Source organism: Misgurnus anguillicaudatus, chromosome 1 (assembly GCF_027580225.2).
Source record: "Misgurnus anguillicaudatus chromosome 1, ASM2758022v2, whole genome shotgun sequence".
Taxonomy (NCBI): domain Eukaryota; kingdom Metazoa; phylum Chordata; class Actinopteri; order Cypriniformes; family Cobitidae; genus Misgurnus; species Misgurnus anguillicaudatus.
Window position 1 is genome coordinate 11,485,606 of NC_073337.2, and position 20,938 is coordinate 11,506,543.

The following is a 20,938-nucleotide window of genomic DNA, read 5'->3' on the forward strand; positions in this document are numbered from 1 at the left end:
GTTAATCAAATGTGAAGTTATGGGGTCCACGACCTTCAAGTCCAAAAAATTCACAAAATAAATCCAAACGGCTCAACGGTGATAAACGGGGGCCTTCTGAGGGTAATCCGCGCAGTTTCGTTGTGGAAATATCCACATTTGGAACTTTGTAGACGGAAATGACTTGCTTCCGGTAATGCCGCCATCTTAGTCGCGTCCGGATTAAAGATGAGAGCTTACGCATCTTACGGAGGTTTCTCTGGTGCTGCTCTGTGCCCCCGCCCTCCGAATTTGTCATACGTCACTAAGACAAGTGCGTACACTACGCTAATACTCTCTCCTGAATACAGAGGAGTCTAGGATGGCGGCATTATCGGAAGCTGGTTGTTTTGGTTTATAGAGTTTTAAATGGGGATATTTCTACAACAACAACACCGTGCGGATTGCCCTCAGAAGACCTTTGTTTATCATCCTGGAGCGTTTGGATTTCTTTGGGGAAGGATATATGCACATTTTTTGGACTTGAAGGACGTGGACCCCGTAACTTTACTGTTTGGCAGCTGAAGGATAGAGGACATTTTCTGGAGTGGCTGAGAATGTGTTTGTCTGAAAAATGATGGACATATGCATCACGAACGGCTTCGCGGTGAGTAAATCATGCGTTTAATATCATTTTTGACCAAACTATCCCTTTAAAACTGTTCACGACTCACTCCCGGTGTGCGGGCATCACAACACAACACTTAAACCATCTAAACTTTGACACATTTCGCTGTTGATCTTTTTAAAGGCATCCGGTGATTTCTAGATACTGCAATGACCACGACAATATGACATCACAGCTGGGGTGTAACGATAAATTGTGTGATTTCCTTGCTATTCTTAATGAATTATGGTGAAATGCCGCTACATACAAAAGCCAGAGGATGCTCTCGGGCATACAGGCATATTTATATTGCTGTTCTTCAAACCTTTTCAGGTATTTTCATGATAATAAAGAATATGTATAATGATAATGTATGACGAGTGTTGCTTTTTCAAATGCATGTTATAAATTACTCAAACTAATAGTGATTTCAGATTGATAAGGACTTCCTATTGATCAAAGAGCCATGATACATAAAAGAGCTGTGCATGATATCACCTCTGCCTTTCAGAATCGATATCACACAGGTATTGTTAGTGCGCGTGTTGCGATTTATCGTTACACTCCTACATCACAATAATTCTATTTTAGCTGCTTTAAATGAGTTTACATGTATACTGGACACACGTAATAAAACATCTTTGTTCCTGTAATGTAATGTTATAATACATTTTGTTTACAAAAACAATGGCACGCATTTAAGCGTTAACCGTTTTTAAGATCATGAAGAACATAAATTTATTCACCTTGAATGCTCAGATATTTTATTTGAATAAAGAGAGTAAAATGCTTGGTTTGGTGAAAGTGTCTGTGGTGATGGAGTTTATTATGATTCACAGCACTCATGTTGAGAGAATCTCTTGATGTGAATCTGGGCAAATCAGAATCTCAGTTTGCATAGTGGTTGGTTTCTAAAGATTTATCAAGCTGTTGTTCCTTCAGATGTGTGATGATGATGATGTTCATGTTTGTTTGAGGTCATTTCAGTGCATTTATTTAGTATCAGAGCACAGAACACTGACACCAGATCAGCTCAAGAATGTGAAGTGCTTCAACGTGGACTGAGACACACAGGGCAGTTGTTCTGAGTGTCCTTCTTTCATTTCACAACATGGTAATAGAAGATATCGATTACGTTCACACTGCAGTTAAATACGGTGTCACTCCTCTTCTGAGTGTTTGTGAACAAAAAACAAACCTTCAGACAGTGACAACTGAATTGAACTAAAGAGATGCCAGCTGGGATGAGGTGCAGCATCTTGATAGATTTTGACAGCAATCTCTCTCTATGTCTGTCTCTTTCTCAGCCCTGATTTTGGTCCTTGAGACTGCTAAGAGGAACATTGACCTGTGATCAGTCAGCTGGGCAGATGTTTTCTGTGCAGGTTTACCGTATGAAAAATTTGTTAAAGTATTATGAATCACAGCTGTAGGTACCTGCTGAGGTCAGCACTGAAACACCTGTTCCTGGATCAGCCGTCAAAGCAAAAGACTGGCGGTCGTGCCGTGAGATACTGAAATCATCTTTAAATTCTTCCTCTGATTTCTAACTGAAGGACAGAATCAGATGTGAAGAAAAGAACTGAATCTGGATTCAGAGACTGACTGATGAATGTCTGCAGATATAAGCACTGGGATTATGGGATGTTAGAAAGTCATTATCATCAGTGAGCATTTATGAAGACATCAGATCTGAAGTGATTCATCTGTCTGATGATAAAAACATTGAAAGATTGTTTTCATTCATGATTCATCTGATGTTCATGATCATTAGCTGTTAATTGGTCAAAATTAAACTGGTACCTACCCAACAAACACACAAAAAAGATTTTTACGTTATGAAATGGTTGTGATAACGTTATTTATCTACGTACTTAATTGAATGGTTTCAGCAGTAACAACATAAACAAACGGCTTTTGTGGAACAAACGTAACTGAATCAAATCTGCTGTCATCTGCAGTTATTTTACAGAGACCACTATTCATTATTTTTTTAAGAACTTTTTGGCACCTTTATCAGGAGAAAAGTATAATGGAATGGGATAAAATTATAAAAGAGACTATAAGCTCAGGCATTTAAACTCAATTAATTTCATTTCTAAAATATGATTGTATTTTCCAACAATTTAACACAGAAATAGCTATAACCCACACTATTATCAATTGGCAAATGGTTACTTTAGTAAAGAACTTATATAAAAATAATTCTTAAATAATAATTTAGTAAAAAATTTATCAATAATAATTTAATATACAAACCCAAGATGCCAACCTTCTATGGACAATACGCAACACGCACAATTTGCAGCAATAATATTAATTCACATCACTAAAACATCATTTATAATAGTAAAATAGTCCCAAGGACCTTTAATTTGAAATATATATACTTTTATTTTACTACAGTTTTGAATGTTTATTTCATAATACCCAGACTTCACAGGTTTGCATTGAGGCTATGAGGAATACATAGATGGATCCTTGGGTTCAAGGGAATGAAAGGCCACATTTGGAGGCTGGTATGTGAAGGAGCCTTCGAATAGAGGGTATGCACGTGACGTCACTTTCGGCGATAATGACCAACCGTGTGTCTCAATTCGTTCCCTAGCTCCCGAGGTCGTGAATCAGTATATCGTGTACACAGGTTCGGGCACTATAAGGACCCTAGCTCACTTCACATTGGGACGATATTCACTTATTTTTCTGTCACGGCTGCTTAAGCGCGTTGTAATCACTCACAGCAGTTACTCATCAACAACCGGCAAAACCAACATCTTTCTGACTTAATTTTAAAAACAGTACATTGTGAAAAATGCTGTCATTATTCTCTTACATATCTGTGCATAAAATTGGAGGCATATAATTACATTTTAAATGTAATAAATATATTTACAATTTTAAATAAATATTATTCTTTTAAATATTGAGTAGATTGTGGTCCCTTGTTTGTTTATATTTACAACTAAAACAAACGTTTGTCTTTATAAAAGTTCTGTAACATTTCATAAAGTTTATTGAGTTGGGTCACGTGATGTTCGGTTGGCGAGCTTCAGAAAAGGTCACGTGATTTCCGGTTAGGGAACATAGGGATCATCGATGCTCACTGGTTTTTGCGTTGCATTGTGGGAATTTTTAGGGAACGAACGTTCCAGTGCACTGAACGGATTTTGCGATTGAGACAGCCCTTAAAATGGCCGACTCCCTGATCAGTGCCCTGACTACTGAACAAGGGAGCTGATTGAGACACACGGCAAGTTTACGCCCACTGAGTGGCAAAAGGCAGAGCGGCAGAATTTGAGTACAGTGTGAAATCAGCGAAAACGCGTCTCAATGGTAAAAAGTTGTTGTGTGATAGACTGTATTAACAGATTTAACAAAATTCTGAGCTATCGTTTAAAAACACTAAAAGGAGAAATAAATTGATCGTTCATCCCAACGTCCACAGACCACAGGTGGGTTGACAAGTTGCTAGGGTCATTATCAAGCAAAGGTTTTACTTTCTACTTAAAAGTATTTTTTCAAGTATTTGTATTTTATCTGTGTTTTTCTTTGGAAAAAATACATTCCAAAGCATATAATCATTTTTTTTTTGTACTCTATTACATTTCATAAATACAAGTTTTGGTTTTACACTTAATATTTAAGTACATTAACATACTTTTACTCAAGTAAAAGTACACAATTTTAACGTAATTAGGTATTAAATCAATTTGAAAATGCAATATTAAAGAATAGGGGAGACCGGGGTTGGTTGTCACAATTTTTACTCATGCATGAATTGCTCATCTTCAAAAAAATCTTTCAGCAGCAATTCCTACATGAAATGAAACTTTGGAGTCTAGGCTTTAAATGTGTATACTTTTTACTTTTCGAATGTATTGTAACAGGAAGTAATTAACCATCAAAGACACTCTGACACAATGTGACAACCAACCCCATCACGGGGTTGGTTGTCCCTATAGTGATTCAATAGGATTTCAATGATAAATTGGGATCTGAAAAGATAATGTGTAATTTTTTAGTTTTTTAAGCTAGAAACTGCAAATAAGTTTTGATATGAATCCACCCCTATGATAGTTGTTATTGATGCCCCTTATGTTTAAACAATGGGATTAAAGTGGGTGATCAGTTACTTGAAAAGGCTTTATGCCCAGCTGCACTATGAACTTCAGCCAGCTCATTGTTTCCTGTCTGCCATTATTGGACAAACTGATTTATCCAGGTGTTTCTGATTATTGTTGTTGTGACTACTGAGGTCAGGCACACCTGGATTAATCAGCCCGTCCAACAATGGCAGACAGGAAACAAGAAGCTAGCCGAAGTTTGGGAAGTAGTGCAGCTGGGCATAAAGCCCACTGTCTACTGTGTTGAGAAATAAAAAGAAATAATTTTTATTGTTAAAACCTCTTTATTTAATGCTTTATTTATTTTATTTTAACAGCAAACAAAAACAAACAAACAGTCTTAAAAGGTCTACATGTCCAATATTCTTATGTGACAACCAACCCCGCAAGCTATGAGACAACCATCCCCAACTGACTTCTTGACGAACATGCTAAGCTAGCTGCCAGACGGCTTTAACTTGATCGCTAAAAGATGACTCAAAATAAAGCGACTACTTTTGGCTTTTTAATGAGTGTTTTGTTTTTGAATGACTAATATCCTACAAGATCTCAACACAAAAACAACACCAACATGAAAATTTACTCTGACCCATAAAAATAAAAAATTGTCTCCTAACCTCAATGTTTTGTGTCTGCTCGGCAAAATTTCAAGTGCAAATGAGTAAGCTATTAAAGACTAACAAATTGATATCAAAATTGTACCACAGCGCCATGTAGTGTGTCTGGAATAAGCAGTGTGACAACCAACCCGTGAGACAACCAGCCCCGGTCTCCCCTACACAGTATGATTCTATGCTTTAGAATGTAGTGAAGTAAATTTTTTCCCAATACAAACACCCTAATAAAGCACAGATGCTTGAAAAATGTAACAAATGTAACTAAGAATTGTTCGCCTTTGCTATCAAGTTCAACTAAATTCAATTGAAGCTGATAATAGTCAGTTTTACTGGTGTTTTTCGCAGCAGCCACTATGAAAACTAGCCATTTTGTTAAATCATTTGCCACTCAACTGGGCGAGTTCTGGCGTGGTCACGTGGAAAAGTGACGTCAATGCATACCCTCTATAGCAGTGAATACCAGCGTCCAAGGTTCACTCCCTAGGTGCCATCAACTCACTTGAAGACCCAGGCGGAGTCTTTTCTCTTCACCCACAGCCACTGGCTTCCCTTTTCCGCAGCCGCGGAGAGGTCTTTGACTGCCTGCTGGTGGGCCTTTCCTCGCACTCCCATCTCCCTCGAGTAGCCTGGATGTTGAGGTGGCTACTAACCCTCTGCAACCTACTTCCACTGGGCGTACCTTCATATTCCAGCTTGGGCTACAAATGGATCACTCGAATCCAGTAGCATCATCTCCAATCTGACTTTGGCACACTTGTACTCCTTAGGTAAGCCACAGGTGTTTAGTTGGTTAAATTAACCCAGAAAAGAGTTTTGCTTATACCCCAGCCAACATTGATATATGTGCCCCACGTGGGTCCTATCTAGTCAGCATGGGTTCCATGTGGGCATGGGCTTAACATTGGCACAATATGTGGGTCCCATGTGGGTTATGCGGGTCACATATAGATCCTTTTACAGCCCACGTGATCAAATAGCCTGCGCGCGCATTCTGGCAATGGAAGTGGTGACGTTCCCCAGTGGTTCTAATGTGTTATCAACTCAGAAATTTTATCAAAACGGTTTCCCAGCATCAAAATGTTTGGTTGTTGCGTTTGGTTGCACAAATATAATATATGTATATATGTATCTGGCCACTTTGGCAATCTGCTAACGTCTTCTATCCACTCCACTATAGTACCCATGTGGGGTGAAAATGTGGGACCCTCATGGTACCTATGTGGGCAAAATAATTTCATGCTTGAAATACATCTTTATACATTTAAAATCTTGAAAGAATAACTTTTGGTTGATCAGATATGATTTGATCATTATAACACTTTTTAAGCTAGAGGTTTGGCATGCTCTTAATGATGGCATATATACACGGGTACGTGTCAATGAACACTTTTCTGAAAACTGACGTGCCCACAGTTATTTTTGAAACCGGAGAGGTTGAAATGTCCGTTTATGAAAATAACCGCCCACGTGTAAACGTAGTCTCAGAAAGTGTGTTAATTAAAGAAATGATCAAACATTGTGGAAGGAGTCTGATGACTGGAATCAGGTGTTTCATATAAGGGACATCATTATGACCTGCTCACTGCTACAACACATTACGCATGACAAAGTAGTCTTCTGATGTTATTAATTGCAAATTTCTTTACATAATATATCATCTTATTTCATATAATGTTTGCTGAAAATAGGCAGAGTTTTAAAATTACAAGTATAAAGATTATAAAGATTTATTACACGGCTCTCTGGAATGCTTGATTCTGATTGGTCAGTTGAGACATTTGCAGGTTCGTTCTTTTCAAATAATAACCGCTCCAAAATAATAACGGATAGCCGGACTACTTGCACGAGTAAAATCGCTCCGCGCCAATAAAGATCAATAAAGATTACTGTCTGTTTGGCGCCATCTTGTGACAAACACTCGACAACCACGACAAGACACAGACAGCTTACTGAGACTGAACTTGACAAAATAGAGCATGACAGCTAGGAAGCCAACACACAAAAAATACAGAATGGGCATTAAAACTTCTCAAAGACTGGCTAAAAGAGAAAAAATGGAGACAAGTATGAAGCAGAGGATCTTAATAAGGTATTACGATCATTTTATGCATCTGTGCAAAGTTTCGCGGAAGGATAAAAATGTTAATTTAAAACAAATATGCCAATAAAATGTTTCAAATTCATATTCATGTCCAGTTTTTTTTCTTATGTGGCAAGTAGCCGTGTAATAAGCGGGACAATGTAGAGGCAGCCTGTCGTGAAATAAACCCCTTCAGTGTGATACAAGACCCTCTGCTTCGCGTCGGGTCCTGATCACACTGTCGGGGCTTATTTCCCAATAACTACCGGCTGCCTCTACATTATCCCTTACTTAAACTACAAGAATTCCCGCCCGGGGACAAGAATACAGTTTCTACCGGAGCAGCAGGAGTCCCTCACAACCGTTACTGGAAACATTTGCATACACTTGTAATTAATTCCGAGTAGTGTTTTAAAAAATGTAATACTATGGTGCAAGTTCACATGCGGCACATCAATAAATCAAAGAAACTGTGTGTGATGTGAACTTTAAAACTTGTAAAACAAGGTGCTTGCCATTACGTGCTTCTGCGTTTCAAAACGGGTACCATTCCTGTTCGTCCTGACCGACCCATTCCACAGTGCAGGCCCTGCTTCTGACTCTAAGATGAGACCCTGGGCTGAACTGCGGCCCGCGACCGCCCTCCACTGCCGCTAGCTCCGCCCAGGGCGCTGCATCCCAAACTGGGAAACAAGCGAACATAATGACAGCACCCGGGAGCGACCTAAACCCGAGGGCATTATGGGCACAACGGCGGTCAGTGTAAAGTGGGCACATTTCGAAAGGCTGACCTTTGCCCTTGACTGCCGGAGCAGTTCAAGGGTATTTACAAACGGGCTACATTGTCATGGATTTATGCCCATCCCTCGTGCGCCGGCGACTTAAAAGTGGAACTACTCACGGCTGGCAGTGACGTCTTCGGCGCCATCACTGGGTCCTTGCAGGTCGAGGAGCCACGCTGGGGAGTCTTTGCTTGTCGGATCCTCCTCCGCGCAGCGTCTCAGCCGCGCAACCCGGCTCCCTGTGAAAGAAACGAGGCGCTGCGTCATGGTGTCGATGCATCGACACCACGACGCAGTGGTATGTCCAGAGATGGGCAACATTCCAAAGACATGTATGGCCCAACCACCCAGCCTATCACCATACGTGTCAGCCTTTCATCTTTAAAAGAAAGAGTGAGCTCTAGTGGCTATTACCTTCTGGTGCCTCTTAGAATAACAATCTCTAATAAAAACCATGCCGCTTCACCACAGTATTAGTGAAAGCGCCGGTGCTGTAAAACAAGGTGCTTGCCATTACGCGCTTCTGCGTTTCAAAAGCAGGGCCATTCCTGTTCGTCCGGACCGACCCACCCCACAGTGCAAGCCCTGCTTCTAACTCTAGGATGAGACCCTGGGCTGAACTGCGGCCCGCGACCGCCCTCCACCGCCGAAAGCTCTGCCCAGGGCATTGCATCCCGAGCTGGGTAACAAGCGAACATAATGGCAGCACCCGGGAGCGACCTAAACCCGAGGGCCTTCTGGGCACAACGGCGGGTCAGTGTAAAGCGGGCACATTTCGAAAGGCTGACCTTTGCCCTTGACTGCCGGAGCAGTTCAAGGGTATTTACAAACGGGCTACATTGCCATGGATTTATGCCCATCCCTCGTGCGCCGGCGACTTAAAAGTGGAACTACTCACGGCTGGCGGTGACGTCTTTGGCGCCATCACTGGGTCCTTGCAGGTCGAGGAGCCACGCTGGGGAGTCTTTGCTTGTCGGATCCTCCGCCGCGCAGCGTCTCAGCCGCGCAACCCGGCTCCCTGTGAAAGAAACGAGGCGCTGCGTCATGGTGTCGATGCATCGACACCACGACGCAGTGGTATGTCCAGAGATTGGCAACATTTCAAAGACATGTATGGCCCAACCAACCACCCACCCTATCATCAAATATGTCAGCCTTTCATTTTTATAAGAAAAAGTGACGCCTAGTGGCTATTATTTTCGGGTGCCTCTTAGAATAACAATCTCTAATAAAAACCATGCCGCTTCACCACAGTATTAGTGAAAGCGCCGGTGCTGTAAAACAAGGTGCTTGCCATTACGCGCTTCTGCGTTTCAAAAGCAGGGCCATTCCTGTTCGTCCGGACCGACCCACCCCACAGTGCAGGCCCTGCTTCTAACTCTAGGATGAGACCCTGGGCTGAACTGCGGCCCGCGACCGCCCTCCACCGCGGCTAGTCCCGCCCAGGGCGGTGCATCAAGAGCTAGGAAACAAGCAAACATGATGGCAGCACCCGGGAGCAACCCCGAGGGCCTTATGGGCACAACAGCGGTCAGTGTAAAGCGGGCACATTTCGAAAGGATGATTTTTGCCCTTGACTGCCGGAGCAGTTCAAGGGTATTTACAAACGGGCTACATTGTCATGGATTTATGCCCATCCCTCTTGCGCCGGCGACTTAAAAGTGGAACTACTCACGGCTGGCGGTGACGTCTTCGGCGCCATCACTGGGTCCTTGCAGGTCGAGGAGCCACGCTGGGGAGTCTTTGCTTGTCGGATCCCCCATGATAATCATCTGAAATACAGCCTGTAAGTAGTCTATGTTTTCATATTTAAAGAATTAACTACTGAGTAAACCATGAGTCAAACACGAGTTTTCTGCAGTGCAGAGTAGTACTTGTTGTTTGTTATTTCTATGATCCCAAATGCAGACATGCTTTTAATGTTTTAGTAATCCTAACCTTACCAATCTGTTACGTTCTGTTTAAGCCACGCTGGCAAAGTTGATCGATCAACTTGGTCATTTGCATTTTTTGGATCAAATTCGGCTCGTATTGATAAGGTAGTAAAGCTGATATTAACTGTCAGTATTAGATTGGAAGCTAATCTTTAAAACATGGTAAGGATGACGTCAGAGGTATTTAGGCCAATCACACTGACCAATTGGGGACACAACGCTTTTCAGATTGGTGAACTAACAAATAAGAGTGTTTAAAGGAAGGCAGGATATTAGGAGCTACAAACATGTACGGTGTGTGGAAAATAATGTGTTTTAACCATAAACCACACAAACAAATTGTATTATACCAAATAAACAAAATAATGTTGTTTTTTAGCAACAAAATAGGCGCTCTTTAAAGTCACCAACAATAAGAGCTTTATCTGCAGTGATTACTAGCTTAGACAGAAAATCTACAATTTCTTTAAAGGGCGTGTTGCAGGTTAACCACCACTGTCGCTTAATGGGTACATAAATCACTCAAGATATGTATTTCATTTTTAAAATGTCTCAAAAACCATTTTTTTTATGTTTTTGGTATTAATTCAGCGATGACGTCATGTCTTTAACTAGACACAAGATGTGTTATTTTAACACATTCGTCTTAAGAGTGTATCTATGTATTTATCTATAATATGCATGGTCTACTCATCTCTCTAGTCACTCTCAATGCTCTCAAGGCAGGCTTTGGTAAATTCTCTCCCCAACGTGACATCATGCAATGCGTTGTGGGTAAAAGGAGAATCGTTGCAAACCGCTGTACTTTTTCGTATTATATTCCATTTTGTGGTACCCAACAACATAAAATACAATGGATAACAGTTTAAATGTTTATTACCAACAAGCAAATTGCACAAATTAGTTGAAAAATTAACCCTGCAACACGCCCTTAAAGAAAGTTTGTGTGGCGGCCCGATGGTCTCTAGATAGTAGCTAGGGCGAAAGAAAGCTGTTTGTTGTTATGATCTGTTAATTCCATATTTAGCAACATTACTTAAAATTAATTAAATTTTAGTTCACATATATGATATTTTATTATAAATGGTAGCTACACCACGCCCTCTACCCTTCAAGCTAGTTTTGTGCTTATAATAATAAGGGTCTTGTGGGGTGGATTTATTTAAACTAATGTAATCGTCTGTTTTAAGCCAGGTTTCTGTTAATCCAATCCTGCTCATTATTTAACCAATTCAGTGATTGGTATGCAAATAAAATCTTAGTGAACTAACAAATCACTTTTGTCAGTGTTGAATTAGACCCATTTATTGGTACACTGGTTTTTCAGAACCCTTCAGAAATAAACACATTTCTGCAACTGTCAGTAATTTATTTTATAAATGCATTGATATTATGTCAAATAAGTGATAAATGTATTGTTTGTTTTGTGTATTAACAAATAGTTATTTATCATTTTATATATTTTTTCCTTAAACATAAAGATGAGTTTTATTAGCTTACCCACAGCACCAATCTTAGGGCCAAAAAATAAAGCATGTAAACTACAATCAGTCAACATCTTGAGCTTTTTTGAAGAGACTGTCTTGAAGTCTTGAAGTAATTTGATTAAAATTAGAAATAAGGATTTCATATCATTTAGGTTTAAGAGATCCTGCAGCTGCCTGCTGTTGCTCAAGTGAAAGGGGAGTTTACCATAAATACTTGACACTTCAGCAGCTATACTGTTTTATACTGTTTTTAATACTACAAACAAATTTCCTGTATATTCTGGTTGTATTCTAATAAAGAGACTGAGAAATAATTTTATATGATCACTAGACGTTTGCAAAAACAACAAATCTAATGATAGCTTTTGCTCTGACTTTTGCACAGTACTGTAGGTACATTGTATCAAGTCAATAACACATAGGGGGGAGCAGGGGCGAAAGTACCATTTATCAGAAACCTAATTTTAAAAGATAATGTTTTAGAGAGATATATATTTTTGCTTTGGTCAATAACTCACAAGTGTGGTCTATACCAGGTGGAATTTTGAACAAATGTAAAACGACTTAAGTATAATTTCACTTTGAACATAAGTAGCACATTGTTACTTCGACCCTTGCAGCTGGGACGAAAGTAACACACAGGTGGGTCAAAAGTAACACAACAGAATTAGGTAAGTTCTCTGTATCATGGGCACCGTAAAATAAAGCACTACATAATGAGAATATAAAAGTACTTACCATAAACAGAAACAATTGCAAAATAATAATTAATAAAAGAAATTCATAAAAATATTTTACATTAATGCCATTTAATTTTATTGCATTGAAATGGCACAACACATTACACAATCAATCACAACAACATTGTCAATTCCAGAACAACATTCTACTGCATCATGTAAAATAAAACATCTATTAATGTCCAATGTGATATTAATCTTTTAACAACAACCACTTGAAATGTACTATGTTTAAATTGTTTTACGAACCCCGTGCATTTACGCAATGGACCACTAGGGGTCCGCATACCTCCGGTTGAGAAACACTGCTGTACAGTATGTGTTCAGTTCTGAGTGTAAAACTTAAGACTTTGTTGAGCCCCCCCCCAAACAAACAATTAAGCACCAGCCTCCACAGTATCAATATATCAACATGTCCCAACATGTTATAAAAATGTCTCAACATGACATACACGGACGCACACACACAAATATTACTACAGTGTATATTCATTATTTCTAATCAATTTACCTCGAATTTTAGGAATATGCAAGTGAAGTACAATCATATGACATGTTTAGACATCTAAAAAAGTATTATATACAGTATATACTGCATTATTCAGTATTTTTGGTTAGCATTTTGAAAAAATGGTTGGCTTTTAAATCTACTTTTTGGATCAATTTACATAAACACTGAAAATATTATTTAATGAATTATGATTTTAGCCTAAGCAGTGTGTAACAACACACATTTTTAATGCTTTGTAAGGTTTCCTTTCATACCTTTCTGATTTTTTGTGAATATTCAAGTTAAGTTTCAGCATAACAGTTTGAGAATATAGTACAGTACTCAATATTTCCAATCACTTGTTAGTGTTTCTAAATTGTTGGCCTTTTGGGGTCAATTTACAAAAACATTTTGACTAATTGTTATATTAGCCAAAGCAGTTGATGTCTAGCACGTTGTAATGATTGATAAGGTTTTCTTTCCTACCTCCCTTGCAGCGTCTCCCTGAGAGTTGTCAACCTTTACTGTTCTGAGCCTCACCTAGAATGACCAAACACACTGCAAACTGCGCTTTATGAGAGCATAGTTCTCTGTGACATCACGCATTCTAATATGATGTCATCTGGTTCATAGCGTTACTATAGAGACAGAGCGCAGCGCGTCATAACCTGAAAACCACGCCCACCGGGGGGAAAGCAATCCAACTGTCTCCATTGACTTTGTATTGCGAGAAGCCGCCTCCTTGTCATTTCTGGCTTATAACAAAAAACTGAATACTGCCTAAAAGCTGCTGTGTGACAATATGTACAGCTAACAAGCCAAAGAACCCAGAAATAAGTTTTTATAAGCTGTCGAGCCGTAAAACCCAGCTTTTAAGGAGAATAAAGTGGATCGCCGACTACGTTTCCCCCTATTGGACAGTTTTAGTAATAGGAGTACTATGAAAAGTTGCCTGTTTCCATTTCTGTGTCTTTAAACGCTCGTTTTTTTAAATTTGAAAGCTTATAAAAACGTATTTGTTTTTTTTTTGGGTTGTTAGATGTACACCTTGTCACACAGCAGCTTTTAGGTATTAATCTGTTTTTAAGTTTAATCTGTAAATAAGTTTTTATAAGCTGTCGACCCCAAAAACGAGCGTTTAAAGACACAAAAATGGATACAGGCAACTTTTCATAGTACTTCTATTAGTAGAACTGCGTCCAATAGGGGGAAACGTAGTCGGCGATCCACTTTATTCTCCTTAAAAGCTGGGTTTTACGGCTCGACAGCTTATAAAATCTTATTTGTGGGTTCTTTGGCTTGTTAGCTGTAGATATTGTCACACAGCAGCTTTTAGGCATTATTCAGTTTTTTGTTATAAGCCAGAAATGACAAGGAGGCGGCTTCTCGCAATACAAAGTCAATGGAGACGGTTGGATCGCTTTCCCCCCCGGTGGGCGTGGTTTTCAAATTTGCATAACTGCGCTCTGTCTCTATGACTACGTTTACATGCTGTCAATATTCGGGTTATGGTCGAGTTAAGGTCGGGTTTCGGGTTTCTGAAACATTCGGAATAACCCGTTTACATGCGTGAGCAGAGAGAGTTACCCCTGTATACATGGAATTGGCAATATCCCGATGTAAACTGTGATTGAAAGGTAAATGCGGTGATTTTGCGTGGCTCACTAGTGCGCTTTGCGGCTTTACTGCCTTCATTTACTAAAATAAAAGTATTATTTAAATCCAGAACAAGCTGCACCGATGTAGAAGCAGGCTAGGCTAAGTTACATGTCTTTCCTTTTTTTGATAAAAAGATTAACAAGCTATATACTAGCCTTCAGCTAAATATATTTTTGAAAAAAAAAATTAATTGAAGAACAATTTTCTAACAAGAAGTGCAAATTTACAGAGCATCGGTAAATAGAGAACACAACCATGTCTTAAAGAAATTTAAATTAGACAGTATTTATGCACCTATAAATGTACAAAACGAATGCAATAGCTTACAGAAGGCAATGAATATTTATTTATGGCATTTTCAATAATACACTCTTAAAAAAAATGGTTCTATATCGAACCAGAAATGGTTCTATCACCCGCTTCATATATGGAACCCCTAAATGGTTCAATATAGAACCACTTTAATGGGTTCATTAAAAAGAACCCCAAATGGTTCTTTGAATCAAAGTTAGATGGTTCTATTTAGAACCATTAAAGGTTCTTTATTATTATGAGTAATTTATTATTGATAAGAAATTATAACCGATCTAGAAAATTATAAAAGTTTACTATTTATTAATTGTATTATACAGAAATATAAATCTATAAAAATTACTTAAAATCACATCTCTTTATTCTGTATTAGACAGCAAAACTTTAGTTTACATTTAAAATGTCTCATTACATTCAACCATTTAGTTATTTAATTATTTCCATTAAGCATTTTCACTTTTTAATAAACATACATACGTTTATATATAAATAATATATATAAATAAATTGCATCTCTGTATTAAACAGCTAAACTCTTAATTACACTATACATTAAAAATTTGTTTTAAGTTATTTCCCTTACGCATAGATACTGTACAGTATATGCAGTATTAATTTTTAGTAACTTTTACATGTGTCTGAAATGATGAAAAGAAATCACGGTAACACTTTACAATAAGGTTCATTAGTCAACACTAGTCAGCTACACTAGTTAACATGAACTAATAATGAACTGCACTTATACAGCCTTTATTAATCTTTGTTAATGTTAATTTCAACAATTACTTTATTAAAATCTTGTTAACATTAGTTAATTCACTCTGAACTAACATGAACAAGCAATTAAAGCTTAAATTTTTATTAACTAACATTAACAAAGATGAATAAATACTGTAACAAATGTATTGCTTATGGTTTGTTCAAGTTAGTTAATACATTAACTAATGTTAACTAATGAACTTTATTGTAAAGTGTTACCGAAATCACAATGCATTTAAAGACAATTCATGAACAATCTATTAAATAGAATGACAATTTACACAAGTTGATTGTACATTTGTTTTGTACAGGTATTAAAACTTAAGCATATATTTTATAAATTAAAGTCACTGTGTGCTTAATGGCAAAAGGGTATTGAACATTGAGGAGAAAAAAAAACGCAAACAGTTGTCACGGAGTGACTATGCGGGGCGGAACCAAAAGGAGAGTGAAGAGGTTCCGCCCGGACCGGTTTGTACAGACACCGGCACTTCCGGGTTCCCCGGGAATCCCTGCACTCGCTGAAACAAGGCACAGCTGTTATATCCTCCTCCCAGGCTTGCCACGCCTGGGAGGAGGATATAAAGAGAGAAGGTAGAAGTTACTGAAAGGGTCGATTTTCGGGCGAGTCAACTTCCGCCTTGGGCAGCACAACGAAGACCAGCCTCCGAAGAGTCCGCAGGCTCTGCTGATCCGGCGACCGCTAGGTAGCGGGCGGAAAGAGTGCGGGGCTGGTCCGGGCGAAAGGACGGCGTGGTTGTGTATAGGAAGTTACTTGTCAGAGTGAAGTTTGATCGCGTTGGATATACGCTGCAGATGCCGGCTGGGTTGTTAGTCCTTCGGGTGCTGAAATACGTAGTTCTGCTGTGGAGAGAGAAGAAACACTGTTCAAAAGTCAAGTAAGAACCTCTTGAAACGGAAATACACAAAGCTTTATTGAAGTGTTGTGCTGTGTCCTTGTCGTCCGTACTCACCTTAGGAGGGTCTTGGACCCTTGTGGATGCCATCAGGGGCCGCCGCGACGGTGTGTGCCCAACCCACCCAGATACGCTCTGTAGCGGTGTTCCAGCTGGAGTCACGTGGAAACCCCTCCAACGTCCCTGGCCCCGTAATACTCCCCCTGAGGACGAGAAGCGAGATTTTTAGATGTCCTTTCCCATTCCCCACTTTAGTTTTAAATAATTTAAATAAAGTTTCTATTTCTATATTTTACTTACCTCTGGTTTGTCTGGTCATTGGGGTGCTTTGGGACCTCCTCGAGGTGGAACTAGGAGGAGCGTGATCTGCGACAGGGGCGGGTTCCTGTAAAACAAACATTTCACCTTTTAAGTGCTTTTTACCAATTAACAGAAGCCATCAAATAGACTTAAAATTATCCCATAATAACACAAATAAAGTATGACAACTAGGCAAGCGACACTCACGAACCAACAAGACTCATAATAATTGATGTACAGCTGTATGCTATTTAAGGGTAAACAGAGTAATAGTTTTATATTTGCATTGAATGTTACTTTAAATAAAGTGCCTCAAATGCTAACTAAATTACAGAAGACTATACTTACACTATTTACACAGTAAAGGAAGCTGGGATTTTCTTGAAATAATGCTTGCAATAACAGAAGTGCAGCATTCCTCACCAGACCTACAAAGATACAAATTATTGTACATTAGGTACAGATATCAATTACAGGGACATTTTACTCAAAAAAGAAAACTCATTCACTCACTCGTTATTTCAAACATTCACAGCTTTCTTTTTTCAGCAGAACACTAACACAAAAAAGATTTTGAAGAATGTCTGTAACCGAACAACTCTGCTAGCAATTTAATGGACACAAAACCAATGCAGGTCAATGGGCACCATTGTTGTTCGATTACCATACTTTTTCAAAATTTCTTCTGTTGTGTTCTGCTGAAGAAAGTGACGACAATTTTAATTTGTGGGTAAACTTTAACTCTTTCTCAGCCAGCGTCTCTTAATTAACAAGTTTACTCTTCAATGACAAGGAAAAAGTTTATACTAACATTATTTTCATATTTTCACTTATACAATTTATAGGTGCTAGAACCTTTACATTGACTATGCAAATAAGGCTACTTTACACTGGACAAAGAACAAGCACCTTCTGTGGTTTCCTCTCCAATGAGATTGGCGTAGAGATGTTTTTAACTTCCTTCTTTTGCACTCCTGATGATGTTTGGGGCCATTTTATTAAGAGATGTTTCCATGTTCTTCACCAAGTCTGTTCCAAACCACATTGTCATTCCATGCAGCATCTTAAAACACAAAATCTTTATATATCCACTTTCAGACAAACAAGTTCCTTAAAGTCTACATTAACTTGAGGTTGCAATTGACTAGTGATGTATTTTTCAAAACACAATGTTCAATAAAAAAATAGTGTGAAATATACAGAATTTAAATTAAATCCTCAAACACTTTACAGTCTTTAATGCTAAATTCTAAATGAAATACATACAGTAAGATTTATTATTAAAGCTACAAAACACAGATTTCTTTTTATTTTCTCTTTAATGAACATTAGTGACGAAGTCTTACAAGGTCCTTTTAAGCACCTTACCTTTTTGCATCAATGGGGTTTATATTTTAAAGCCAGTGACGTGTCTGACCATTTATTAACCATGGTTATCTGTGGGGGAGAGGAAAAAAGCATAAATTACACATCACAAACCAAATACACATAAAAACCTGAACACGTTTGGTTTTTAAAACATTTGAATGTTAAATGTAAGTGTCTTAACAGCTACCATCACATTAATTAATTGTGTGCATCACAGAAAACATGCATATCTAGACTTGCGGATACAAACGCTGCACTGCAATCGTGCATTTATAATACAGACCAGCAGAAAGTTCTTAACTGTGGCCAGCAGTTTCCACTTTCCTTCAAGGTTTAGCTCCAACCCTGATAAAACACTCGTGAACAAGCGAAAAATACTCACGGAATATGTGTAAAACTGCGACAAACATTTACATATAATTTCCCTTCCACCCGGTTCCTTTGACCACGCGCTTCATTGAAATAACACCCCTGTCTCGAATTTCGTCTCCTTACAACACAACTGTCTTATTGTGCTTGGCAATTTAATTGAAAATGACAAAGAAATAAAGCAGGACTGTAACGTAATTCATTAAAACCAGGAACAAAATGTATTTAACAGAGCTTTTATAACTGACGGTTGACGAAGCCCGTCAGTGCTTTAACGGTACCAGCAGTATTTTTTAACTGAGGTAAATATTATAAATGTAGCTTCTGGTATCACTATTTAGCACAAGACCTACTTTAACAAAATAAATATTAACTAATTATACTAAATATTTCAGTAATATCGTTTCAAAAATGTAGAAAGTTTACTTACCTCAGGGACAGGTACAAACAAGCAGAAATGACGGTCCGGAGTCCGAACTCCTCAGTTTGAAAAAATAACTGTCACGCCTCGAGGCTCATCTTCGCGTATGGTGGTGGTCTTTGCCTCTCATCATCACCGCTCTGGTTTAATAAACAGAGGAATATAAACACACAAACATACATAAATAACATGTTTAATATAATAAAGCTTGACGGTGAAAGATGTTATACCCTAAAATTGCCAAGTTTCCCTCAGACATCACACGTAATTGAATTAAACACTATTGGGCGGTTTTCTCGGACAGGACTTATCACTGACTAAAATACTGACATCTGTTAACATACGAGTGCTATTGTTTTGTCTCAAAATGCACACTAGTATTGTATTTTATAAGGTTTGTTTGTAAAAATGTCCCAATTATAATTAAGACGGAGTCCTAAACCCTGTCCGGTATTATCTTAACTAAAATAGCTCCACTTTAACTCGGACACATAACATAACACACACTTTAAGTCGGTCACATAACATAACACACCTTTATATAACTTATATGTTTACAAAAACGTCGAGTATTTGCGTCTTTGCCAATTAATATAGTCTAAAATTAACATTTATTTACAAACACTTACCTGACGTGACCTTGAGGAAACGGCTGATGACTCGTGTCGTTGTGGGAAACAGTGAGTGATTCCGGCTGTTACATGCGGAATGATCTCAGATGAAATGACCTGTGATTCAGATCCTTCCGAGTTAAGTTAAGACATTTTAAATTAAAAACTCACGCACATACTGTACATACACACGCGCGAACAAACGGGTCGCGCGCACGCGCGCGCGCGCACACGGGTACACACACGGGTATATTTAGAAGTTTTATTTAAGATTGTTATGATATTGGGACTATTTCTCCACTCGCTCCTTCAGATCTGAAGTTCAAATTCGCATGCAGTCCGGTTATAACAAATGTAAAAGATATGAAACATCACTCAACAGCAATATCAATTAAGTGCAATCCTAAAATATGATTTAAAACATAACCCTTTCATTGTTAAGTATGAGAAATCAAAATGAATTAAATCACATGTTTAAACGCCACAGAGATATCAGAGCCAGCAGTCGGGCTTGCCGAGGCGAGGCTGCGCTGGGCGGGGTGTGAGCGCTTAAGTGTCTGTGATTTTCTGGAGCTCATATGGAGCTCATCTACGTCCGAAAGTGTCCGAGCACATTTTTAAATAGACGCTATCTTTATTAACCGACCGCATATTTAAACTTTAAGCACATACATTCACGCCTGAACAACTCTTACAATTACATTTTGTGACCAAATAACAGTAATATTATGAGCATTTTGTTGTCAGGAAACATAGCTGTCATAACTCCACATACTTACCTGATTTGTCTTAATTAGTTCAGTCAACACTAGCCATTCTGAATTTTGACTGGATTTGAAAATAACCATTCATTTAATATTTTAAACACAGATCTTCTCAACTAGCTCAAACAAAAAAATTGGTTTAACTTATATATTTTTGCCCGTCCAACATTTCATTAGTTGGATTTTTTACAGTGTACACTAAATATTAGTAGCCTATTTGTTGACTCTCTCTTTATTTGACCACAACCTATTGACACAAAAAGGTTTGTGAATGAGTTGTGTAGGTTTGTAAATGAGTTGTGTAGGTCTGCAATTATTGTGTAATCTTTAGATTACACTTCAGTCACAAAACGTGAATTATAGAACCATTTTAATAAAAATGGTTCTTTGCCTTCCAAGGGTTCTATATGGAACCCGTTTTTTGGTAAAAGGTTCTATTGGCCAAGTATAGAACCCCACGGTTCTATATAGAACCTCAAGGAACCTTTTTTTTTTAGAGTGTATATTAGTACATAAATTAGGCTAACATATATAAAGTATGAAAACGAATAAATCATTATTTTGGCTAAATTAAGCTGG

At 38.4% G+C, this 20,938-nt stretch overlaps 1 long non-coding RNA gene across 1 annotated transcript; it reads right to left on the reverse strand.

The window, feature by feature from the left end:
- Positions 1–16,508: 16,508 nt before the first annotated feature.
- LOC129416896 (uncharacterized) lies at positions 16,509–20,867 on the reverse strand. Its single transcript, XR_012369069.1, has 4 exons — positions 18,195–20,867; positions 17,736–17,889; positions 16,827–17,254; positions 16,509–16,729 (listed from the first exon to the last, which is right to left on the reverse strand). It is a non-coding gene; the product is annotated as an uncharacterized lncRNA (long non-coding RNA).
- Between the last annotated feature and the right edge of the window lie 71 nt (positions 20,868–20,938).